This window comes from Argopecten irradians, chromosome 10, assembly GCF_041381155.1.
Source record: "Argopecten irradians isolate NY chromosome 10, Ai_NY, whole genome shotgun sequence".
NCBI lineage: Eukaryota > Metazoa > Mollusca > Bivalvia > Pectinida > Pectinidae > Argopecten > Argopecten irradians.
The window spans coordinates 15232376-15259421 of record NC_091143.1 but is presented as its reverse complement, the minus strand read 5'-3'; positions in this window follow the sequence as shown (position 1 = coordinate 15259421).

Genomic DNA, 27046 nt, shown 5'->3' with positions numbered 1-27046 from the left:
CTGTATTACCAAGGTATTGGTTACAAATTGTTCCCATATGTTGGCGGAATTGTTTGGAAGTTAAAAAAAAACAAAAACTTATCTGTCTTAGCGAATTAGTAGATGTAATGTTGGGTTTTTATTTCGTGTGCTATAGAAGTTGGGTCTAACAGATCGGCCAAATGTTTGTAGCATTCATTAATCGAATTCTTCAGCTCGTTTTTATTTTATCTCATCTAGATTCTCAGATTGCAAATAATGAATTTGTTGTCAGTCATTTTTGGTTCTCAGAAAGATTTTTTTTGCATTAAGGACTGGATTTATTTACTATAGTCTAAGATTAGGATGTTGAAAACAAACTGACAAATCGAAACTATTTTACAATTCTTCAAAAGACATTGAGTAAAAACAAAATGGTTTTGAAGTTATTACTCATTTATGTAAAAAAACAATAAAATTATACGACCTATTTCTATAATTTACTACGGTATATCTGTTGTGTAACGAATATATTGAATTTTTACAGTGAAATGTATGGTTTTATTTTCATTTATTAATTTAACGTCATATTTACTGACACGATCATGTAAGGACATGTCAGGTTTGTTGATGAAGGAAAGCCGGAGTACCCGGAGAAAAACCATCGACCAGCGTTCAGTACCTGGCAACTGCCTCACATGGGATTCGAACTCGCATCCTAGAGGTCGAGGCTTGTCGGAACATCTTTTTTTTCATCTTGACCACTCGGCCACGGCGGACCCTGTATGGTTTTATATATGAAAATATATGAAAATATGAGTTTTAACATTTTCACTCAGTATTGACAAATTAGGACAAGGCATTTACATTGAAAAATATCTTTTTGGCGAGAATGTATATTTTGAAATATTTCAAATCTTTCCGACTAATGATTTTTCACTTGTTGGAACATAAATGTATTGCATTTAATGTTATTTTTCTTCGAAATTTGCAAACCATGTATGGAACTAAATTAATGAGTAATAGTTAACGGAGGAGTAAAAATTAAAACAAGTACATGTACTAGTATTAGTACGCCTATTCTAAACCTAGGACAGACGATTTCTAATCAATAACAGTGATATTTCATCTTGTGATGAGGAAGCTTTTATATTTTCCGTGCTATTTCGCACTCGTGAAACATGTCGCAGTTTCTAACCCACTCGACATTTTTTTATTGCTATTCATCAAGAAACAATGAATATCTTGCATATAATTCAATCGGATCTATTTGTAATCTAATAAAAAATTCTAATATTACAGTGCGCTTTCCATAATAGAAGATATTATTTTGATATCATTTTTATTTGATATTTATAACTTGAATTTCAGATATATTTATTCATGTTACATTACCATGTTTTTGATGCTTAAACATATGACAGGAATATTTCATTATCCTGTAGTGTTAAACTGTGGAAGATATCAAGCAGGTCCCATTTCCCTGAAGATTTCTTCGTTTAAATTTCCTTTGTGAAAGCATTGCAGAAAGCCATGACAAAACATGTTTCCGTTGAGATCTTCCCGAAGTTTTTTAATGCAATCTTATGGAAACATTAAAATAAGGCAATGTAATGAATCCAGGAAAGCCGGCTTGATAGTAGATACACACTATCATATTAACAAGGCATTCATTCATCACATTACATTTAACAGACGTCAATTAAAAAGACTGCAGAAATTCAACAACAAAAAGTTTAATGTTAGTTAATTATGATAAAAAAATGCTTCAAACTGAAAATTTAAGAATCCATCACAAACGTTTATACATATTTCCCCCAGTTGATAGCAAAGAGATATACACGCTATATATGTTAGAATTTGTCATAACAATTTACCCTGAAACGACTTATCATCATCTCTTTACACTTGCAGTATTTGGACGGCGAATGTCAAACAAACACCGCATGTTTACTGCCGATATCGACTGTTCAGCCTCGTTTTGACGTGACATTGAGATAAGAGTGACCAGTGAGACGTCAGTAGTGGTCATTACATTTGCGACGCGTCATTAGTGGCCGGTTTCCCAAGCTGCTGGATTCCACGACTTGACCTCTACCCGAAAATTATTAATAAGTTCCGAACTGACCGTTGAGTGACCAGAAATTCATTAAAAGTGACATTTTCACCCTACCCTAAGAGAGCATGTGAGAGTCATGAGTCATACCAAGATCGAGATTTAATTGTCACACATTGAAAACGAAGTGAGAACTTTATGGTAAAGTGTTTATTGATACTAGCACACGTATATGTGTTTGTACTCAGAAAAAAAAAATATTGGTTGTCATATCGCTCACCATGTTGAATAAGGTAAATAAAAAAAATAGCATTTACATTTCCACTAGTACTGTATGTACATGTAGCTCAATGTATGCTAATTCATGTTAAAATATGATAACAAATATATTGCTTAATATAGTTACCTAATATATACAAGTAGCAAAATGATGGTGATTAAGATATACCGATAACGTCAGATAATACAGAAACACAGAAATAACATACATTGGACTCAATAGATTAAATACGGCATTGTGCAATAGCAATGTAAATATTTTTAAATGTACGACAATAATATATTTCATACAAGAACGAAAACACAATAATAAGAAATATAGGTTGGACATAATTCTTCCGTTCTTATGACTCAGGACACGCTGTAACTGCACGGAATGGACAATAGTAATACTGTTTCCATACATTTTATGGCAAGGGCCTAACAGATAATAAAAAAATATTTACATTCAGAGCTTTCAGCATAACAAAGTCACTATGTTACGGTATAAATGTTTTTATTTGCGGGGAATTAATTTAATTCTACTACTCTCGTGGTGATTTTCCTCCACAAATACCAAACCGTCAATAAATTGAAAAGCTTGAAAAGCAAGATCACTTGTATGGATTAAGTTGACAATCCGCAAACATTAATCCCCACAAATAAGCATAATAGAGAATACTGCGCAATTTTCTACGCAAAAATAAACTATAAAGTAGACGGCAGTGTCGATTTCTTATCATCCGCCTTACTGTTGGCAGTCGAAAATTTTGTTAATCAATTTTTTTGACTTGGAATCTGATTAGGAAATAAATTTTGAGGTAGTAAATAATTTTGATGATATTTCCATAAATGAGAGAAATGGTTAGGGGTGGAAGAAAAAAACCTAGCATGCATGCAAAATGTTATCGTACGTATCGTGACTTGTGTTCACATGTCCGCCGAATAGCTGGAGAATACCAAAAACACTAGGTTAATATTTCGCCATATTTATGCTGACAGATGTTTTTTTCTGTGCCAATTCAAATCAATTAGTTATTAATCAAACATAATCGACCTAGGCACAGAAAAAAGAAACAAAGCAAATCCCGAACGCCAATTTAACGGAATATCCTGTTTATATAAAAAGGAGATATTTCTATTAGATTTATATTAAACCAGTTCCCTTTGAAATCAATGCTGTTGATCAGCTGTTCTTTCCTATTGGTATTGATTTCGTTCTCCCTATCAAGTTTATATCGCCACAAGAGGCACAATCTTCTAAAGATTCCCTCTGAAAGAGACCTTGAACATTTAGTTGATGATGAAGATTACATTGGGGAGTTCTGATTGCATGGACGAGATGACCCCGGTTGATTGATGGGATACCTGTGTTTTTACCTGGAGAGTCACATGGCGCTCTCATCAAAGCATATCTCCTTCTCCTCTGGTCTTAAGTGCCGATGCAGGCAGGTGCAAATCCGAGGGGATTGATATTGGAACGTGGAAGGATACCTGGAAAATTATTTCTATTTATACAATGCAAGAATTGATTCCATTCACGGATCAGACAATATTGTAGAAAGACTCAACTTTCATCTATGGGGAAATATATAGCTTCAAAGGCGAAAAAAACCTTATTCGAATAGTTATATTTACATAGCTGTTGCTAATACACAGAAACGTAGGGGAAAAGGTCAATAGTAACAAAAGTATTGTGTTTGATAAACCGGAAAGACACATGTAATTGAACATATTTTTTAAATTTAATGAAGATTGGGATAGATAATCATCAGTTTGTTTACTCTCTTTAATCTCCTCTCATTTAATATGCAGCTGCTAAACTGTTTGAACATAAAATAGTCCCTTGTTTTATTTATTTAATGTTTGGATATCAATTATTTATTCCTCACGTTTACGAACTAATGATGATAAGCTCATATAAAAGTATTTATCGTCAAAATTATATCCTTATTTCAATTTGTCTTATTTTATCGGATATTTGATTGTCCTTGACATTCAGCTACAAACTCAGTTGTAATTTGTAACATTTTGTTAGTGAGGACAATGAACTTGTTTACTGTAATTAGCCACAGAATTGCAATCGGTCATACAATATTTAAAATACTCAATTACTAAGAATGGCTCTGCAGTTTGTTACTTGCTTGATATTTTGAAATTATGAAAATCTAAATCTACAGAAATTTGTCTATCAGTCGTATTATCAATAAAACAATTCGGTCATTAAGTCACCCGGTCTCTCTATGGATCAAGACTTTCGCAGTATTTACAAGTATATTTTTACATGGCAATGGTCTATAATTAGTCCAATTAAGCTTGATTGGTTGAGAATTCTCAACAGATAATTAGTGATGATGAAATATTAAGAACTGCTTTGTTGGGCGTGTGAATTGTAATATCACATCAGTTAAATATTTATCCGAAGGTAATAAGATGGACAGTTAATTACAGTGGTGTTAATTACTAATTAAGTTTAGAGTAAACAGTTACAGACAATGGACATCGATATGTTTCTGACACGGACAAATACAATGAATTTGGTTCATCCACTAAGATACATAAATTTTTCCATGTTACAGCGTTTTCACTGGCTAAAAATGCCACTTTATAATTCCTTAGTGGAAAAAATGCCGACGACGTTTGTAAGCTGACTTCTGATTGGTTATGCAATTATAGAAAAATAGTTCCTTAACAGACTGGAAATTTCCAAGTTGTGTATTGCAGAATGAGCAATACAATTTCGAATGAATTTTTGACTACAACACAAAATTTAGGAGAACACTATGAAAATGTGCCTGGCGTTCTATCTAGCTATAATAGTACTTTGGTATTTGTTACTATGACGAAAATGTGTACTTAATCATTGTCCTTCACCTTTGTCATCTTGTGTTGTTTTTATCATTAGTTAATAACAAGTTAAATATAGATGGAGAACGTCTAAAGGGGAGTTAGATCACCAGAATTAAACAAACGGCTTGTCTTCCATGACCTTGGCCTTCATTTGAGTTCTGACTCCTGTGGAGGACAGCTCTAGCTTTTGTCCTCTGGCCGAGACACACCATAGTCTTATAAGTGGTTCATGTTGTAGTTTCTGCTCTCGCTTAGTATTCAGCACTAAGTAAGAGGGATGACTGGGTCTCCCAGGGCAAAAGTTCATACTGCAGTCTACCAAAATATGCACCCACTTTACACAAGCAACACACTGCACACAGACCAGACTGTCTTCAAATGACCCTGGCTGTTTATTATGACATTAACATACTTTAGCAACAAACCAACTAACCAAATATTTTCTAGCAGTTGATGACAGATCTTTTGCGTGATTTCTTAATGAGAAATTCATGCAAAACATTTTGAGACCATCAGTGTTGTTCTCAGGTTGTGGTCTTTATATGAACATTAATTAATTGTGTGGTTTAATGGTGATGCAATGACCTCTCTGACGAGACCTCGCCTGTCACGGTAGCATTAACACTCTCTATCAATTGGCCATGATACTAAAAGAGATCCGCCATTACTCCGCGTCTCTCGTGACACTTAGCGCGCCAATAAAACGGGGCGACAAATTAGAGTTGAATCTGTCTTCTGACTCTAATGGCTACTCTGCAATAAAATAACAACAGAACAAGCAGTCAAATCTCGAAGGAGAACTAAGTAAGCTCATAAGAAACTCAAACCGTTTACTTTTGCTAACATTTAAGACTGATTGTAGTATTACAATTTTAGTTTTTGATAATAATAAAAAAACCGGTTACGTCCGAGTTCCTTCTAGTCGACTATTGACAAGGTAGTAGATAAAGGGTTGCAGTCGATAAGACGTCATTTCCGGTGTCTCGCAGTTAATAAACAATGTATATTATTGGTAAATAATAACTTTGATAAAATAGCCATCAGTTAAAATTAGAGATGTTATGTTCAAAAATCGATTAAAAGCAGTCGCCCTATAAATAAACGTAATTCCTTTTAATAGTGGCGTGCATGCCCAGTTGTAATAGCCGTGTTTATGAATTTGAGAGGTTCTACAGAACAAACTGTTAGTCCCTTGTTTTACGACATAAAAGCAGCGTGTCTCAACATAAAACTGTTTTCTCTAACACCTAATAGGCAATTAAAACATTTATTGTTCCTCGTTTAATTAGGGCAAATAACAGAGAGATCGGGAACAGTAACGCCCCCTCGTAGTGATCTACATTAGGTTATATACGGTAGACCATATTATGTTAGAAACGTATTGTTCGCAGATTTAAAAAAAATCTAAAGTTTACATAATAAACGAACCATCGGAGAACTCACAAGAGGAAATATGTTTTTTTAGTTGGCCGTTTGTTGGTTGGTTGATGAGTTTGCTTTCTTGCTAGGGTCACCATGTGTGTCATTGCAATAGTATATCACTTTTTCATTTTATAGTGTTATTTCACTGAAGCATACTTTCAAAGACACCAAACCAATATCCTAACCCAACCATTAGTCTCAGCTTCTTAATACCGAGCACCAAACACGCACAGAAACCACCCCTTTTTGTCGTGAGTTTTACCAATAATGATGCGAAACAAAAGGGATAAAAAATAAAAGATGACATTAAGTTCACTATTTATTTCCCAAAAAAATCCCCAGCAAAATGTTATTGTTTTTGAATGTTTGCCGTGCCATAAGTCTGACATAAACCTTATGCACAATGCTTGTTCTGTATTTGTCTGAAACGATATATAAGGTCATATAACTTTTTATAGCAATGACCTTTCTGCACCAGTTGCGAGCTAAAGAGATTCAAATACATTTAATCTGTTTTAATTTTTAATTAGGTGTTATATCAATGTAATGAAAAGTATTAAATAAGAAACATAAGACACTATAAATGTATTCATTTTTGCAACAATTTTAGTGCTTTTCACGGCGGGTAGTTCGTTTCAAATATGATTGATCTCATCGCAATTTTCTGTTATAATACAGCTACTGTATTGTGGATATGTTAATTTATCATGACGCCAGCGTATACTAAATAATTTTGCGCAAAATGTCACTGCGCCAAAATAAGTACCTTGATAGTGTGTAATAGGTCCCATATTGCTCTGTACCATTCCATTGTCCTATCCTTCAAGGATTAGTCAATAGAGTTAAAGGCCAAAAGTCGTGATAGTAAGGGGCCATGAAACTTGAAGTGAATCGAACAAAATACCAATACTTTGGATTAGAAAGGACAGCACACAACTAAATGCGGACGATGACACGCACTCTGCTTTCGAATACATATGTTTGTGGTGAGAAAACCTCCTGATTATGACCCCCACTACACTCAGTGCTACCTTGCTGCCCTTTACTGTGACCTTTAAGCTGACATTTGCAAATTCTCGGCTAAGTGAATCATGTGGTACCAATGATACATTTTTATAATAATTATTCTTCATAGCTTTTACTAGGCTGTATCAGGCTTCGAACGGGTTTTTCTCCTTCTGAAAATACTAATGAATTATTTATTTTATTGTGACTATATATTTTCTGAAATAGAATATTGGTACTGATATTGTATATCAATGAAACTTGTTCAGGGTTTTAATCTTAGTTCGTTGTATCCCTCTCCATAGATATACGCTGTCCCGTTTCTTGATGGTCAATGGCGACTGCATTTGGAGTCTTAGCTGTTTTGCCTGAATTATTATTTTTATTTTTTTTTTTTTGTGAACGTCTACCTTGACACTTACCCCACGTATGGCCTTGAATGGAACGTTCGCCCTCTTAGGGATGTATAGCCCAAGGGATAGTTATAAGGCGAAGTGAAACTGTTTTTTTCCAGATTTGTATTTGGCGTAAAGGTTATCGTAAATTGTAGTCTCTATCTGATGCTGTCAAGCTGGCTCAGGTAGATTGTCATATAGAGTTTCAGATATCTTCAGTCTGCCGGTTCTAATTTCTTCCCAGTCTAGGCTTGTCTAAGTCTTGTTTAAGTGGACATCGTCCGTGATTGCACGCGCTGCAATATCTTAATTCTATTACGAAATATTTATATTTTTATATCATATCTTTGACATAGTTACTCTTACTCTAGTCTTTTGTTTTAAAACTTAATCATAGAGTTATATCTGACTAAAGAATATTTGTCCTTCATGTTGATATGTGATACGTACCAGTTAAATGGCAGATATTGTTATATCGATTAAAATTGTCTCAACACACTCTTCTCTATGCCATGTATTTAGACACATATTGCGATTTTAATATAAATATGATAAAAAACATTAAAAGCAATTCGGATTACCTTCGTTTCACTACGTCACAACCGAAGGAGTGAAATGAAGGGAGGTAATTATGATAAATCAGAATAGATGAAGCAAACGTCGATGTGAGTTTGCCATGAATTTGTTCTCCAATCAGTGGTGGATGTGATAGCACTAGTGTAGCCTTACTATCCAATGCCTCCTATAATTACGACATTTATAATTCACAAACACCAGGAGTTAAATCACACCACAATCTGGCTCATTGTTGTTCCACTAAAATATCAGCCGAGCATTCAGTTAACAAAGTCAATCAATTAGTAAAATTTACAATATTAGGTGTCAATTCACCAAAAATTCATGACTTGAAGGAACAATCTGAAAATTAGATAGTTAGATTAGTTTTCAAAATTGGAATATTCTCTGCGACAAAAATAGTCCCTGTACTTTCAACTTTGTCTAAGGCTGACGCACGTATCAGAGGTTTAGAAAGCTCTTACAAAAAGCTGTTATCGAGACAATCTCTTGGCTATTAAGAAAAAAACAACGACCCGAAATAAGTACTTTAAGTTTATTTATGCCCCTCCATATATATAAAGAACAACTCAACAACTAAAAGAAAAAGTAATATAGACACATTCTACTAATTCGTTAGTTATTATATGGTGACATGCATAAACTTTAAATACTGATGCATAGTATTCATGTACTTGTAAATATTACGATGATAAGTTTAACATAAATACTTTAAATATAAACATTTGTAACATTCTAACCCATTGTTTTTGACGACACTTCATACATTTATGCATCTGCCTTTGTTACAATGAGACGATTTTAAAAAGTTTTCATAGCGATACTTTTGCAACTTGCAATATTTTGCTTTTCGTCTCAGCGTGAATCATTATATAGGTATATTAATCTGTGATACAGTTTGATTTAAACGCTACATATTCATCATCGTAAAAACGCCGTGGTGAGTGTCATCATTTATATATCGCCATTGTCATCATCATTGTTTTATGTTTTTATCTTCATTCATTTTTATCATGATCTGTACAACATCTACGTCTTATAACTATTTATCACATAATCCGCATGATATACAGTGATTTCGCCCGTGTAATATTTTTGCATATGTCACTTGTGTAATGTGACTTGGAGCGATTTTCATTGGCTGAAATTCATTATGACGTCAGACAGAAACAATATAATGACGTCAGGAAAAATGACGTGACTTCAAAATTACGAGGACAACAGGACAAAATGGCGGTCTGTGCTGGATTTTCGAAATAACTTTTGACGTTAAATTCTTTGTTACGTAGGTATTTGTAGATATGTGATAAAATGTATCTTAAATTTGTGTTCATTTCATAAGATTTTATAAAACTCGTCTCGAATTTCTAATTTTTGCACGCCGAGGCTCGCAAAAATAAAAACTTTTAAAGTGAATAGTCGGGCAAAGAAATCCAGTCTAAATGCGTTTATTAGCCTTCCAAAAGTTCTCACATAATAATACGATGGTCAAGTTCTGCTTACGTTTCCCAGTTCTGACCATTGAAATAAAGAAAAGTTGAAAGCATTGAAAGCGAGGCTGCGTGGAAATGTAACCACGGACATAGTCAGCCGGGAGGACGTTTTAGGATTCCTATACATTAAATTAATTTCTACGCACGCAGACAGATTTTGACGAGAAAGTTTATTTTTCTATTCCATAAGAAATTATACTGGATACATTCACACCATTTTTACCGACTTTAGCCATCCTTGCCCGACTGTTCACTTTAAGATTTGTTGTGTAACGTTAATAGAGACTGGTTAATTTGTTAAAAATAATGACTACTCTACAATGCAAACAATGAGTACCCCCTGAACCGGATGTAGTAAACCGGATGTAGTTATTACACGTGGTCAACACACAGTGCAGTTATACAAATTGCTGTTTCTTCTATCTAATCTACAACAATGATACCTAAGGCAAGAACGCAACATGGTGTCAGAAGCGGGATGGAAAACACACAAACATTGTAAGGTATCATTTGACTGTATGTTTATGTGACAATTCCGAAAGGAAAAAATACAAACGATGTCAACTTCGTCATCGTCACAAGGCGCCCGCGCTTCAGCCCCAGCTAACCCAGTTCAGGTTAACATACCAGCTTTCAATATACCATTTCCTCCGAAATTAGATCTGAAATGTAATCTTACACAGTCATGGATGAGTTTTAAATGTGTATGGGATAATTTTGGAATAGCTACGGGTTTGTCAATAAAAGATAAAAGCCTAAGAACTGCTTCATTTCTCACATGTATAGGCCCTGACGCCCTGGAGATATTTGAAGGATTTGAATTTGAGACTTAAGATCAATCAAAGGACATTGAAGTTGTTGTATAGAAATTTGACACTTTTTGTGTGGCGAAAACAACTGAAACATATGAGAGATATTGTTTTAACAATAGAGACCAAGAACAAGGTGAAAGCATTGATACGTAATTTAGCGAAAACCTGTAATTATGGTACCATAGAGGACAATCTCATCAGGGATAGAATGCTCATTGGAAACCGAGATAACAACTCAAGGAAAAAACTCCTTCAGGATGCCAAATTAACATTATCTTCTTATATTGATGTGTGCAGAGCTAGTGAAAAAACGTCAAAACATTCAAGAGGAGGTACAGGTTGTAAGGCGACAACAGTCGAATGGGAAAAAACATGAAAAAACTTTCGGTAGCTCAAAGAAAAAACCTAGTGAATGTAAATTCTACGGACGCATCCATGCACACAAAAAGGAAGCATGCCCAGCATGGGGCCAAAAATGTCACAAATGTGGAAAATCCAACTATTTTGAGGTCAAATGCCCACCACAGAAGTATCAACAAAAGAGAAGGCAAAAAAAGGTCCATTATGTAGATCAAGAGGAAAATAAAAGTACTGACTCCGAGTCCGAGGATTACATGTATAGTATAGAAGAAGTAAATGCCTGTGGTACTAGACACAAAAAGAGAATAAACGCATTGGTAACTTTGTCAGGGAAAGATGTCGAGTTTCAACAAGACTGTGGAGCAACCGTGAATGTTCTACCTACAGAGTTATAGAGACAAAACCTTCAAATATCTCAAGCCGTCCAAAGGAACCTTGTTAATGTTCAACAAAACACAGGTAAAGCCTGTTAATAAGAGTAAATGTCTTGTCAAGAATCCTAAAAATAAGAGGAAATATATCTTCGAGTTTGTAGTGGCACAAGGGGGAGTTAACCAGGAAATGAACTTTATCAAGGTAAACACCAATGTTATCAAGAAAGGACCAGGACAAAAACATCAGATAGACAGCAAAATGGCCACAAATACAGAAAATGACCTAGCTAAAGCCTTTCCAAAGGTATTCCAAGGAGAAGGAAAGTTAGATGGCAAACTACATTTGGAAATTGACGAAAATGTTCAGCCAGTCAAACAACCTGCAAAGAAACTACCCATAGCATTGAAGGGAAATGTCAAAAGGGAACTAGACACCCTAGTTGAAAAAGGGGTCATCTCGCACGTGCAAGTACTGGCTGATTGGATACCATCCTTGGTCGTCGTATCAAAACCGTCTGGAAAGATACGCCTTTGTATTGATCCACAGCCTTTAAATAAGGCACTCAAAAGGAACAACTATCCTACACCTACTGTAGAAGACATCTTGCCGGATCTACAGAATAAGAGACTTTTTACAGTTGTAGACGCCAAAAATGGTTTCTGGCATGTAGAGCTAGATGAAGAATATAGCTTGTTAACTACTTTTGGAATACCGTGGGGACGCTATAAGTGGAACAGAATGCCATTTGGTATAGACCCTGCACCAGAGGAATTCCAACGGAGAATGGACAAAGCCCTAGAAAGTCTTTAGGGCATCAAGGCCATCATGATGACATTATTGTTTACGGATGATGTGGCAATAGTGACGATCAAGCTAGACTTGATCACGACAACAAACTTTTGGCGCTAATGCAAAGATGTGAAGAAAGAGGTGTTTGTCTAAACAAGGACAAAATCAAATTAAGATTCAACGAGGTCACCTATATGGGACACATCATCGCGTCAGATGGACTACGCGCTGACCCAGACAAAGTAAAGGACATTGCCGAAATGCCAACACCTATTGACAAGAAAGAAGTCCAGAGGTTACTAGGCATAGTAAATTATGTACAAAAGTTGGCTCCGTGTCTTTCAGGGACAACAGCACCACTACGAAAATCCTAAAGGACGACAGTGAGTTTGTGTGGGATGCTAACGTACATGGACGAGCATTTGAGGACATTAAAGCAACACTTTCAAGTGCTCCAGTGTTGAAGTATTTTGACCCAACAAAGGAAACTGTCCTACAGTATGATGCGCCCCAGTCAGATGGGACTATGCTTATTACAAGAGGGTCATCCAATCTGTTACTCATCAAGGGCGTTAACTCAAGGGCGTTGAAAAAGAACTCGTGGCCGTTGATTTGGCATGGAACGATTTGAAAATTACACATATGGAAGGAAATTCCTTGTCGAATCAGACCACAAACCTCTAGAAATCATCTGTAAGAAGAGTCTACTAAGTGCACCTAAACGACTTCAGCGCATGCTGCTGAGGCTACAGCGTTTAAGCTTCATGGTTGTATACAAACCAGGCCCAGAGATGCACATGGCCTATGCATTAAGCCGAGCTTTTGCGCCATACGAAAAAAAGCGGGAACAGAGATCACGATCAGAAAAAGGCATTGAAACTGTCGGACTGGTACAACATCTTCCGATATCACCTGAGAGATTTAAGCAACTACAGACTGCTACAGAGGAAGACGATGAATTTACTCAGTTAAAATCTGTGATTCGGCGAGGTTGGCCAGACAAAAAGACTCCCTTCCTGAATGCCTAGCATTTTATTTCCTCTTCAGGGAAGAACTGACCATTCAAAATGGTATTGTCTTTTAAGGAGATGGAGTCGTGATACCACATACGAAGAGAAATGATTGAACGTGTTCATTCATAACATATAGGCCTACAGGCATGTCTCAGACGTCTCAGAGAATGTTTATACTGGCCGAGGATGAACAGCGACGTACAACAGTACATTGAGAGATGTGACATTTGCAACTCTTACAATGATGCACAAGGGAAAGAACCGTTAATGAGTCACGAACTACCGTCACGATCCTGGGAGAAAGTAGGCAGTAATCTTTTCGAGTTCAACCAGAAGAACTATCTGATAACAGTAGATTACTATTCAGACTTCTTCGAAGTAGACCGGTTACACAATAAAACGGCTAAAGAAGAAATCACATAGTTGAAACGAAACTTTGTGCGCCATGGGAAGCCAGATACGCTCATTACTGATAACGGCCCTCCGTTTCAAAGTACAGAATTTCAAAATTTTGTAAGGACATACGAGATACAACACACCACAAGTTCACCGTATCATCCAATATCTAATAGGAAGGCTGAAAACGCAGTCAAGACAAAGAAGCGACTGATGAGAAAGGCATTGGAGGATAAATCAGATCCCTACTTGGCATTACTTGAATGGAGAAACACTCCAACAGAAACACTAGGCGTGTCACCTAATCAATGGATCTTTGGCCGAAGGACAAAGACACTATTACCAATGTCGACCACATTGCTGAAGCCTCAAGCTCATAATGATGTCTCTGAACGCTCACAAAAACGGAAGGAAACTCAAGTGAAGAATTACAACCGAACAGCGAAAGAGCTGTCAAACCTCAAAGATGGTGACAGTGTCCGTATCCAACAAGTTTTAGGTCGCAAGGGAGAATGGACAAAAGTAAAGGTTGTGGGTAAACCGGTCATATCCGCTCATACAAAGTTAGTTGAAACGGAAGATGGTAGAACATATCGACGTAATCGAACATTCCTACGCAGGACAAAAGAACCTTTTCAAACATCTGAGGTTGAACTACCTAACACACTACAACAACAAACCCAACAATCACTAAGGGAGCCCAAGGAAATGTCTTCGCGAGAATCTGTGCCAGATCCAATTCCGTCTTCAGCTGCTGAACCAACCACAGTGTCGACGTGAGTATCCAAGAAGCCAGCATACCTGAGTGAAAGTGTGACAGCTGTTTACTTTGTGTGATTCTCGCTTTCAAGACAGTGCCTTATTAATAATTTTTAGTTCAGTTTAGTTATCGTTATTAGTTCATTGTGTTTCAATCTAGTCATAAATAAAAGACACAATTAAATTTGTTAAAAGCGATTTATTTGAACTCAATAATTCATAGTGTAATTGCTAGTCATAATTCTAATTACAAGGCACAAACGCGTTATGAACTGTAATTTCTTTGCTTGGGAGTTACTCAAATATTAACACTGTTAACTTCTTTTTAGGAGGGGAATGTAACGTTAATACAGACTGGTTAATTTGTTGATAATGACTACTCCCAAATGAGTAATGAGTAATGAGTACTCCCTGAACCGGATGTAGCTATTACATGTAGTCAATACACAGTGAAGTTAAACAAGTTGCTGTTTCTTCTATCTAATCTACAACAATGATACATAAGGCAATAATGCTACACGTTGCATAAAATCTCATATGAAAAGATCCTATGTATTCATCACTACGTAGACTGTATACCTGTGTACGGACATAACAATCTTTTTTACAATCCTTTTACAATCATGAAACCTAATTTTGTTGTAGTTACTTCCTAGAGTGGGCATTACGTTTTCAGTATCTTCGGCGGCATGCATCAGTGTGATAGCACTATCAAAAGGAGACACAACACGAATATACCGCAGCCTCTCAAAATATACAGACACCCTAAAATAGTCCGTGCTGTTAACAGGTCTTTAATCTAATAAAGCCCAAACCCAATCGATGACTTGTGGTTATTGCTTGGTATCGATAGTATTGCCGTTATATCTATTGGCAAAGTAATGACTATCTCCCTGTGTTGATATCACTATAAACGATAATTGAAGTGAATACGGAATACTGTATTTTAAAATCACGGTATTTTGACGATATAAAAAAAACATATCACGTAATTTCGCGAGTACTGCACGTATGAAAATAATTGAATTAAACGTATAAGTAAGAGTAAGATTGAAAAAAAGCGCTGTTGAACGCGAATTTATGACTTCGCCAAAATGTTAAAAAATTACAGAATTACTGTGGCAGTATACAGCTTCAACATCTAAATGGAATAAAAGAATTACAGTAGCTTACAGTATACAGCTTCAACATCTAAATGGAATAAAAGAATTACAGTAGCTTACAGTATACAGCTTAAACATCTAAATGGAATAAAAGAATTACAGTAGCTTACAGTATACAGCTTCAACATCTAAATGGAATAAAAGAATTACAGTAGCTTACAGTATACAGCTTAAACATCTAAATGGAATAAAAGAATTACAGTAGCTTACAGTATACAGCTTAAACATCTAAATGGAATAAAAGAATTACAGTAGCTTACAGTATACAGCTTCAACATCTAAATGGAATAAAAGAATTACAGTAGCTTACAGTATACAGCTTAAACATCTAAATGGAATAAAAGAATTACAGTAGCTTACAGTATACAGCTTAAACATCTAAATGGAATAAAAGAATTACAGTAGCTTACAGTATACAGCTTAAACATCTAAATGGAATAAAAGAATTACAGTAGCTTACAGTATACAGCTTAAACATCTAAATGAAATAGATAGACTTGATATGTCGATAATAACACTGTTGAATGAGAACCTGTCCAAGATCAGGCGGCTCCTACTCATCCTGACATTGGACATGTTTTGGACGCGGAGTACTCCCCGGGGCCGTCACATCCTCTTGCGCGGACGTTTTAACGATTCGGTTGATCCTGCTTATTTAAATATCATATTATAATCATACAAAACATGGTTCCACTGGGAGTGACTTTACAGCCATTCTGTCCAACTCCTCGCATTTACATATGTGCTGTGCTTTTATAGGGATTTACCGACAACGGAGGTGACAGCAGTTCGGCCGGAGATTTTTAACACGTCCGATATAAAAACCCAACAAAACTCGGATGTAAATAAGGTTTGACGTTGTAGAACTATGGAGGCGTAGAAGGATCAGATGACAACATTTAGCAACACATTGATTCGTCTATATTACGTTATCGATCTGTTATATAAATATTACAATGGCAAGGATAAATCAATGTATATAACGTATATATTTCTATGACAGCTATATCATATCATTGATATCATAAGGATTTATTTCGTACGCCAGAAATTACATCTCTATTGTCGTTATACCAATGTGCCAGTGCAACGTTTTCAGAATATTTAAATGATTTATTTTATATTTCATACGGATCATTACTAGTGATATAAACACAATTCTAAGAAATTTTTATACCATCCAAAAAATTATGACAATATCTATATACCAAACTGTCATATAAATTCATTTTTAAAACGAAGCTCAATACCCATACTATTTACGTCAAAATACAGGTTGCCTGTGATAATCAATGGACTATTTTTCTCAGTAAGAAATTAAATCGAATGGTAAAGAATAAATAACGACGGTGTGATGAAAACTATAACTTCACTTCAAACGTTGTAAGTCAGTTTATAAAACATAACGGGTTCGCCCGTTGTCAGTATAATGTGATCGGATGGAGTGTGTTGCTTGGCGTCTTCAGCGGCATGCTGCAGTGGTAATAGCGAACACACCGCAGTCTCCCAAAACACACATCACGCACTTCATACACACAACACGCTGGGAGACCGTCTTTAAATGAGCCTGGCTGTTAATAGGACGTTAATAAAACATACAAATTGTCACGTAATTTCACAAGAGAGTTCAAACGCGAATGTTATCCCGCAACCAGGAATTTTCGGAATACACCTATCACATATAGTTTTGCTATGTTCGTCACTGATGGAAAATTGCTGTATTTTAAACACATGCGCCAATTTCATCGACCTCCTATTGGTTGATCCATTGTTTGAAAGTCGGACATGTTTGTTGAACATTGTAATACGATTATGTTTATAAATGAATACTGTTAAATGTCTAAATCATATTAAGCATTTTGGGACAGGATGGGACAGAAATACTTTCCTAACCCTCGCCAAAATTTTCCCTGTAAATCGTTCGCCAAATATCGATTATTTTTATGCTACATCATGATTTTCCAACCAATCTTTCAATTGCAAAATAAAAATAAGGCATTGAAATTGAAATAGCTGTAAGTAACTGAAGCGGCAAGTCCATGTAGGGTAGTACAAAGATTCCGTAGACGTGTTCAAATACAGGACAAATAAGTAAAAGGTTCAGACATGAAGTAGGAAACAGAAGAACTGTGAATTATTAAAAGGGTTTGCCGTCAGAACCATTCTCAGTTTCCTTTACTTTCAGCATTCAAACGTTAATGTATTTTTATGTTCTTTTAAAATTTACATCAGTCAAAGAAAAAAAGTCGACGTAAAAAAAGTTTGTTTTTAATGGTTTTTCTAAAACAGTTTTCCAAAGTAATATGAGTGCAAGATCTAAAGTCCAAAAAGATACAGCGTATCATACATCCGTTCTGAAAAAAGTGCTGAAGTACACCTAACACGAATTGAGATGAATGAAACGAGCAATTACAACATTTCCAAAAGTTCGCAGCTGCAAATTTGGTCGAAAGTCATTAAACATTAAATTAAAAATGCTCATAAAACACATCGCAGTTAATTTGATAAAGAAAAAAACGTGTCAGGAGCTGACACTAAATTATTTGGGCATAATGCAACATAGCACAGAGCAGTTAACTGAGCCATATTCATGCAAACAAGCAATATTGATAATGTCGTCTGCTACTAATGTACATCTGTCCGAGTTTACATATCACACTTCTCCTCCCAGAAATGGATAATGCCTATGACATAACGAAATCCAAACGGCGTCTGAACAAACTAACTTAATTGTCAACAGGAATGGTCCCGCTCCACTGTTTTTGTCGGACCCATATCGAGGCGTGTTCGACAAATATAATTAACCTCACATTATCCTGGTCCTCTGGGCGCTTGACAACAGATGTAGCGGTGTCGAGGCCAGAGAAACCTGGCCATTATCCTATAATTTTCCTCGATTTGACTTAATCAGGCTTGATTCTGCTACGTGCCTCTCTCTCTCGTGTGAAAGGAAGAATGATTTGGGACACAAGAATAGTATTGGGGACACTTGTAGCGTCAACGTTAAAAGCTTTCAACAAACACTCTCAAGCGTCTGCATAACGTGGAATTTATGTTGTCACTAAGTGTCAGTACAGATATGATGCCAAAGATATGCCGCGGATGATCCACTAAGAGTACGGTTCTCGCGCACTCACATGTCCGCCATTTGCCGTAATAACGTAATCGCAACAATTACGTATTGTAGAGTTTAAATCGCCTACTTAAATACAAAGATGTAGTGCTATTTTATGAAAATGCTTTCGGGTGATAAGTGTGTGGAGTTCTGTAATCATCTTAATCAAGGGTCTAGGGTTTATCTAATTATGTTCTATCATATTATGGATGTATACGGCATCTGTTATAAGTTATTATCAAATAAAACTGTGTGGACAAATCAAACAGATGGTCTAAACTAATGCATATGATGACTTGTTGCTTGTGTAAACACTCTCAAACTGCCCATGATACTCCCCCAACTTATCGTCATCACCAGTCTTAGAGATGAATTAATAGACAAGGCCGTCCTATGTTGGATTTTTACATGATAGTTCATATAACAAAACCACATTAACTACTTAATCATATTCATGTTAATGTCTCTAATTGTATAATACCGACTAGATATACGAGATAATATATATATTGGTATACCCTAAGACCTATCAACATTATTTAGCTGAGGTTCCTATCAGAAGTTCTTAAATCAAGTTTCAAATTAAACATAGGTAAAATTAGCATCAGAAGGACATTGATGAATGACTATCTATACAAGGATCTTTTATAGTAAAAACATCAAATAAAATCATATTCTTAATTTTTATTTACAAAGATAGACGAATAAATAAAAATGAAAAAAAAAACCCACAAAAAACATTAAATTAAATCAACGGAAGGTTTGAATTTCTCTTTCCTATGTATTTGATATTATATTCAAACTTTGAGGAGTATGAATATTGAAATATATATAGTTTTGTGATAAGATGATTTCAGCATGCACGTATGACGTGTGTTGATGTTGCAAATGAGATTAAATTCATTTACGATAAAATACCAACGCAAATTGAAAAAAATATCCTTGATTAGTTATAATTAAAATCAACACGTTGAACGTATAACAATCATGTACAGGCACTCTTTCAGTCTGACAAAAAGACATTAAGAAACTTGAATCGCACTTTTATTAACTAATTATATAACAAAACGTAATACCTCATGCAGGGCTTCTAAATGAGTTATTTCAATTTAACTGAATAACCGAAATGAGTAATTACTCCGCATTAATCGTATAGGCGCTAATATAAGACGGTTATTTTCAAACTTCTCGGACTTTTATTCAATGATATTTATACAGCTTTACTCAAAAAGTCGTTAATACCTACACGTGTAAAAGATTGAAAACTCCGAGCAGCAAATCTATCTTCCGCGACATCTTGACATCTTTGGGGACTTGCTAATGGTTCGTCGCAATGGGTAATTAATATACACGTGTAATTAATTTTATATATATATAATTCCCTGCGGTATTGAGAAGAGCCTGTAGTCCCTCACAGCACACCAAGAAAGAGAGTCGACGAAGGGCTGTTAGATAAGTATACGGAACCAGTAGCAATGTGTTACAATCAGAAGGGTGCCTGCACTCTTCTTGCAGGTGAACATATATTTAGATTAAGTACATTTTCTAAACGAAAATAATGAAAATTCAATGTTTAACAAGGCACTGTAAGGGAGAAATGGTTAGGATTCTCGGTCCTTATGTATTTGTACTTTGTACAAGTCATCTGTTACCTTTAATTTCATTGATTACGCCTAGCTTTTCTTTCACAAAATTTACAAAATAGGAAACCTTTCTTTGGTATAAAAATCGTTTAAAACTATTAATTATTTTCGTAGATTCAATGTGTTCACTACAATTGATTAAGTGCTTTGAGCCAAAAGTGCAGATTTGAACAATTTTCAATTTCTGGTAAATGGACATGTTAAAGATGAACAGGCTAACACAATTACTCTTTGCAGAAACAAAAAGGTGAGCTATGAAGATCAATGTATTGGTGTTAGCACTGATTCAGAATTAGAAATGGTGACACTGTTTTTATACGTGCACGTGGCGGTACTATCAATTTCGGACACTGAATCGAAAATTAATATAACTCTAGAGAATAGATAGCAAGCGCTAAAATAATTCAATGTAATACAAAATAGAATGGAATATAAATGTAAAAATGTCTGGGATTATGTTTGCCTGTGAATATCAATGTATATGAATACTGTAAACGTGCTTAACATAGGGAAACTTTAGGAAACGAAGTGTAAATCATTTATTAGCGCAGATAGAAATTAGCGCTGGACTTCAATTAGTGCTTCAATTACAGCGCGAAAAGCTCTAATGTAGAACTACCGCTAAAATTAGTACAATAGCAGTGCTCTAAATCTCAAAATTATTATACAAAATTAGGCAAAATTAGGCATCGCTTCATTCAGCTATGTCGTTCGTTTATAAATTGTTATCGTTCCTTTCAGAACAAAACTAGTGTATATAAAATGTTGACACTATGGGTGTTTTTGAAGGTTTTCAAGAGGGGCACCAGACCGATATACTTTTCATTTTTAGCGGTCTCTATGGCATCATTGCATTATAAAGTAAGACTTTACAAGCTTCAAATATAATTCCCCTTTGTACATAATATAGTATTTGTTTCATAAATATAAACTACTAAGCTTATCATGCCCAGTTACAGCAGATTACATTTCGGCTGAAGAAATAAAATGCTAATAAAAGTCTAATTAAACTATTTCACCAGTAGACGTTATTCGATGTCATTGAACCCAACAAATTTGAAATGAAATTAAATGGGAAAGACAGATTTGTAAATACCTTATGAAAAAGCACCACGCTTTACAAAGATAGCACCATGGAGTGTCGTAAAATAGAGCCATGTTTGAGCAGTGACAGAAGACAGACAGTTTACGACACTTTTCCGGCATACCACAATGTGCGATCACGTGACTCCCAGCCAGACTTGTCTTCGCCCATACATTACAATTACAAGACCGCCACAAACATATATATATATATATTTGAAATAGGTCCAATTAAAATAAAAGAAAAGAATCGTTCTTTATTTGGTCACACTGTAATTCTAAAGTAAGACATACTTTCGAATCATCTCGACCAACCAGACTGGTTTGTCTAGAATACACATGACCTTTATTCGAACTCTTATTAGATCCATCGAGCTTTGCTTTCACTACCAAGGATTATGTTTGTGAAATGGCGGGTGGCTGAGATACAATAAAAATACAAAAGTGCATAAAAATGGATGTTTCCTATTACATATATGACCCCAGATAACTTTCTTAATACAGTAAGTTGTAGAACAAATGACTGATATACTGAAGAGTGACTCTTAAAGATCCTTCCATCATCGCTATATGACTTTGATATTTCTTTACCTATTTATCTCTTAATATGAATATGAAACAAAGGAAAAACTGTATCAGGGAACGTCTCGATCAATCCTTAGAATATTAATATGTGCAACTTTTTTACGACAGTTCTCTAAAATAATCCTCTTTTAGTGTAGAAAAGAAGGGATTTTACTGGGCTCGGATCAGTACGGTCCTGAATAAGCAAACAACAATTTGACTATATAGTGTTTTTTGACGTCATAACAATCAGCAAGAAGTGGTGTGACTGTTTATATGGTTGAAGCTGATGTTCAGCATGTTTCAGGACACAAACAAAAGCTTTGTTAACTGAGTGTTAACAGCTAGTTATGATCAGTTTAATGTCCTTTTAATTTACAGGTAGGATCCGTGATTGGAAGAGGACTAACCGGAGTAACCGGAAAAATTCCAGCGTCCAGCGGTCAGTACTTGGCAACTTCCCCACATTTGATTCGAAATCGCGATTCAGAGGTGGAGGAATGGTGATTACATGTCTGGACATTTTAACCATTCGACCACCGCGTAATATAGGTCGGTATCATGTGATTCCAAATTATGCTTTTTCTTTGTCTAAACGTTACTATTGCACTTTTATTGACATTTCATGGACTAATATTACATTTGATACGTGCGATAATTGTATATTGTAATGAAATATTTTGGGTTTTGTCTGGCGACACCTGCTCCCAGCAGTCAGTATAAGAGTAAGGTATAATGACACTCCTCCCACGTGGACATCTCTAGCAGATAATAGTATTGTGTTACTAAAGCTCAGTACTCATAAACCTAAGGTAGATCCACAACCACAGGGACCCAGAAAGTTAGGTAGAACGTGATCACACCATTCCAAGTACAAAAACGAGATCACATGGAAGAGACAAACAAGAAATTAACAAAACAACGGTAGGTCTAAAACATTAGACTGAGTCAATGTACAATTGAGTAAGTTTGTTTATAGAATTAGACGCACTAAAGGAAGAATAGTCTTCGTCTTTTCGATATGATTTAAGACCCATGATATATAAACAGGTCGTAAATCTAAATTGACGATCTCCTCAACTTGTCTGAAGTGCGGATGGTATCGCTTTAGTTGAAGAGAGAGAGCGAAATGTCATTCTTATGATTGATTACCGGAGTAGATATATAACAATTTTTCAAGGGTAAGTCCCAGTAAAATGAAGCTATGATGATCAAGGGTATGTCCCAGGAAAATGAAGCCATGATGATCAAGGGTAAGTCCCAATAAAATGAAGACATGATGATCAAGGGTAAGTCCCAGTAAAATGAAGCCATGATGATCAAGGGTAAGTCCCAGTAAAATGAAGCCATGATGATCAAGCGTAAGTCCCAGTAAAATGAAGCCATGATGATAAAGGGTAAGTCCCAATAAAATGAAGACATGATGATCAAGGGTAAGTCCCAGTAAAATGAAGCCATGATGATCAAGGGTAAGTCCCAGTAAAATGAAGCCATGATGATCAAGGGTAAGTCCCAGTAAAATGAAGCCATGATGATCAAGGGTAAGTCCCAGTAAAATGAAGCCATGATGATCAAGCGTAAGTCCCAGTAAAATGAAGCCATGATGATCAAGGGTAAGTCCCAGTAAAATGAAAACATGATGATCAAGCGTAAGTCCCAGTAAAATGAAGCCATGATGATCAAGGGTAAGTCCCAGTAAAATGAAGCCATGATGATCAAGGGTAAGTCCCAGTAAAATGAAGACATGATGATCAAGCGTAAGTCCCAGTAAAATAAAGCCATGATGATCAAGGGTAAGTCCCAGTAAAATGAAGACATGATGATCAAGCGTAAGTCCCAGTAAATTGAAGCTATGATGATCAAGGGTAAGTCCCAGTAAAATGAAGTCATGATGATCAAGGGTAAGGTCCCAGTAAAATGAAGCCATGATGATCAAGGGTAAGGTCCCAGTAAAATGAAGCCATGATGATCGATGGTAAGTCCCAATAAAATGAAGACATGATGATCAAGGGTAAGTCCCAGTAAAATGAAGCCTGGATGATCAAAGGTAATGCCAATAAAATGAAGACATGATGATCAAGGGTAAGTCCCAGTAAAATGAAGCCATGATGATCAAGGGTAAGTGCCAGTAAAATGAAGCCATGATGATCAAGGGTAAGTTAAGAGGTTTGTTACATGGTTTCGTAAGATTATTCGATTTTGTATATATCCATGGAGCATTTATGACGTTATATACGCTTGAAAAATGTTGATACATTTGTTTGCATATTGATCCCCTTGTAAACACCCATTCCTAGCTGAAATGATCGATGAAGTCTGATTGGAAAACTACTTTATCATAGTACCTTGCCATAGCAATATTGAAATTAATTTTTTATTACTCTATTCTGAGACTCAGTTAGGTTTTGTCACAATTTATTGGTTTAAATATTTTATTTAAGTATCAGAATGGGGTTTAAAAAAGTTAACAGATATGTTATTCCAGATGAACATATATAGCGTTTTCATGTTTATGTCACAAGCCCTCCACCTCTGGGTCGCGAGTTCGAATCCCATGTGGGGCAGTTGGCAGGTACTGAGCGCTGGTCGGTGGTTTTTCACTCCGGTTTACCTCAACCATCAAACCTGGCACGTCCTTACATGGCCCTGACTGTAAATAGGACGTAAAACAAACCAAACCAAATCGCGTTTATGTAAAATAATAATGCTCTTCTGCATCTCTGCATTTTACCGGCAATTAATTTCTTACCAATCACGAAATTTAATAACCCGAGAAAAAAAGTCGGGTCACAGTAGCCTGGATTGTAATACTGCCGTAGGAGATATTTTGGTATTTATTTGGTTATAAATAAAACCTATGTAACATCATGTCCTACATACAATAAGCAGACATATACCAAAGTTCATCCGTCAAGCTAATCATCACATTTATTTAAGCTCCTTAATGACAATCTACTGCACACATCACACGTCCGAGTTTAAGTGATGCCAACAAATGGGACGATTACAACACGAAAACGTCTGAAAATGTTTATTTTAACATGCTGTCTGTTTCGTCCAAAATGCCAAGGTTAAACTTACAGTTTGGTTATTGGGTAAGGGAAACGACATGTTGACATTGAAGCTGTCTGGTAGAGAAGTGTTCTATAGCATACAGTTAATTCTGAATCCTCTTAGAATCGGAAGAACAAATATGATATTCGTTATGGTAGTTTTCTGTAACATCTTCGAATTCGTATACGTGGTCCGTGTTAACTATCAATGCTGTTATACTTTTCGTATACGTGGTCCGTGTTAACTATCAATGCTGTTATACTTTTCATATTTAAAACTTATTCCATCTTATGTTGTTTTGTACAGTCGCAAGTAATAATGTAATTTGAATTTGTATGGATGTATCATTTAAAATACACTAGTCTACCAAACTTTAAAGATGCTACACCGCCGACATAACATAAATGATATTCATTATTTGGATAATTATTGGTGTATATATGTCTAATTAACACAGAAACTAATATGAAATAATATATTTTGCCTTTGGTGCATGCGCAATCAGTACTTCATTCCATAAAGGATATAGTGTCACAGAATTTGTTCGGGATGCAATTAATTATTTTTCATATTTTTAACTTTAAGTAAAATTGGAAGCTCAAACTTTTCAATGTTGGTAATGGTGTACAGTAAGTAACTTTTGTAACTGAAGAAAAATGCTAAATCGTCTTCTCCTGTTTTTGATAGTGAAAAAATACCATTTTTCGGTGGTGGAGCATCTTTAATTAAACTCAGCTATTTATTAATCAAAATGCTGGTTTGATAATCATTGCTCGATGTTTCCGTGGTCCTTATTCAGTGGTAATATAAAAATCTGGATAAGTGAACTACTTTTTAATTCCTGAAGGACTTCAATATATCCGGGTTCCCCTATATATCGATGGGTGCTACATTTGCTTAATCACATTTACATTTCCGTTATAATCAGAGTCAATGTGGCGATAACACATAGAGCCTATGGCTGTTGCTTTTGTGATATCATTTATTTCCATAGGGACTTATTAATTTCATTTGCAGTTTTAAATACGGTTCTGATCTTTATGTGTATGTTTCTAAACAAAAAGTTATTTCCGAAAAAAAAACCGAATCATTTTAATCATAGATCATTAACAAATAGTCTTAAAAACCCAAGTAAAAATATTCGAAAGATATTGTGGATAAAAGCAAAAATATAGATTTGTATGTGTAAGAAAAAAACAGTGGGTTTGTAAAACCAGGCGATCCAGCAGAGTCAGTATAAAAGTTTAGCATACATACAAAGTGTTTCAATCTGTAATTAATCGTAAAGTTTGTAATTAGTCCATGACAACTCATGCTCGTTCTTGCATTAAAGATGAAATATCATACTTTGTTGGTGGAACTTCTTCATTCTAACGTCTCGTCTTGACACCGCCTTGCTGTTTGACCTTATGTTAGGCGCTTGCCACTGTCAGTAAGACTCTGCTTGCGTCCCCTGGTCGTGACACACCAAAGTGGTAGGTTTTGCTCCTGCTCAGCGTTCAGCATAACATAAGTGGAGTGGGACGACTGGTTTTCCCGTTGGCAGAATTATGTGACCGAGTGGGGTGTACAAGTTCGATGCCTTCGATGGCATACTTCAGTGAGATAGCACTGTTACACACGTAAGGGGTCGTCCTTAAATGATTCCTGCTGGTAATCTTAGACGTAAAATTTAGTGAACCTTTAGGATGGATGATTTGAAACCATTTCAACAGACATTAGCATAAATAGATGTTATAGTAACTATTATCAAGAAACTTAATTTATGTGTAATGCCTTTGCCATGAAAGGACATTTAGTGTTACCCACGACAAACCCGTTCCAAGGCACTTTGATATCGATGATTTATTTCTAATATAATTAATTTATCTAAAACCATAATGAAATAACATAGAAATAATTTTTAA